This window comes from Herpailurus yagouaroundi, unplaced genomic scaffold (genome assembly GCF_014898765.1).
Source record: "Herpailurus yagouaroundi ecotype Mexico unplaced genomic scaffold, PumYag 67440, whole genome shotgun sequence".
Lineage (NCBI taxonomy): Eukaryota > Metazoa > Chordata > Mammalia > Carnivora > Felidae > Herpailurus > Herpailurus yagouaroundi.
In genome coordinates this window covers 1438132-1439871 of record NW_024420251.1, presented here as the reverse complement: position 1 = coordinate 1439871, position 1740 = coordinate 1438132, and positions in this window count along the sequence as shown.

The window sequence follows — 1740 nt, the reverse complement described above, 5'->3', positions numbered from 1 at the left end:
CAAGCTTGCAGGAGAACCAACACACACACACACACACACACACACACACACACACACACACACTAACTCTGCAGGGGTAAATTGTTAGAGAGTCAAAATGAAAACAGATTCTAAAGCAATCAGGAAAGGCTTCCTGGATATGGCAGTTCCCAGAAAGACTGGGAAAAGATTTGACTTGGCAGAGCAGAAGGCATCCCATGTGAGAGGACATCAGGCACAAGGTGAGGCAAGCATGGCATTTTCTAGAAGACTTAGAGCTGCTAGCCTGGCCAGTGTGGAAGACTGGGGTGTGGGTAACTCCAGGAAAGTTGGGCCAATTTGCTGCGGCAGGCAGGGAGCCCCCCCCCTTGGAGCTTTCAGTTCCTCTGTAAGGATTCAGGACTGTGTCCTTCACCCAGCACCTCCCCTGCTCTGGTGGCTGTGGGTGGTCAGTGGCCAACTGGTACACCAGCATGGCCTTGCCAGCCAGTGGCTCATTAGATTGGTCAGGCACTCCCCTGGGTCTGAGTAGCCTCAGAGTCTTGACAGTTCTTCATTGTGAAAAGGGGTCCTTCTTAACCCCAATGATACATGTAGGTCATCTAGACAGTGACCATAGCTGGTAGCCCCTGAGGCTATTAATAGGTGTTCCTAATCTGCTGGTAGTCGGGGCGGGTCTGGAAACCCAACAAGAGGGTCTCCTACTGATCCAGGGTGAGGAGTACAAGTGAGGGTTCAAAGCAGCTGGCTTGGGAAGGGAGGGAAAGAGACTACAGAGTCTTGATTACTTGTCTCCATAATGGAGCATATTCCTACTGGAGGCAAAACCCTATGGACTAAGTTAATCTATATCTGAAGTTTATCTATATCTGAAGAGTTGCATAACTTCATGTACTATGTGGACAATTATGACGGCCCCCCAGTTCTGGGGTGTGATGATGCTTTGGGGGCAGCACTCAGAATGCTTTGTCTCTTCTGCTGCTGTATCACGTTGCAACCCTGTGGTGCATTCTCTTTTGCTTTTAGAGCTTACGTGTCCATTAATAAACTCAAGTTTTTTTCCAGCCCTGGGCCAGTTGTCATTTAAAGATGGACAGTCCCTAATGCGTGCCCTTCCTCAGACAGGCATCCTCTTGTTGACTGCACTGGACCTACCATATCTCCTCCTGGCCCATCCACCTGACAGCCGGGCAGATACCAACCAACCCACGGAAGTGTCATGCTATAGCCTTGCTTTGTAAAGCAGATGGGGTGGTGGTGGGCCTGTTCCAGAAGCTGTGAACATGGAAAGTAGAATCAGGGCCTTCCCAGCATGGTGGCCAGGGTCTGGGGCTACTGAGAGATCCTAGAAGTATGTAGGGGGTTGAATGGTGGCCTCCAAAAGATGTCCATGTACTCATTACTGGAACTTGTAAATATTGCCGTATATGACAAAAGACGTGATTTAGTTAAAGATTTTGAGATGAATTACGTGGGTGGGCCCTAAATGTTATCCCATGTATCTTTATAAAACAGACACGCAAAGGAAGACAGCCTGTGAAGACAGAGGCAGAGACTGGAGTGACATGGCCACAAGCCAAGGAATGCCTGGAGCCATTTGAAGCTGGAAGAGGCAAGGAAGGATCCTCCCCTGGAGCCTCTGGAGGGAGCTCCCCCACCCCTGCCTTGATTTCCCATTTCTAGCCTCCAAAACTGAGAGAGAGTAAATCTATGTTATTTTAAGCTACCTAGTTTGTGGTGCTGTGTTACAGGAGCTCCAGA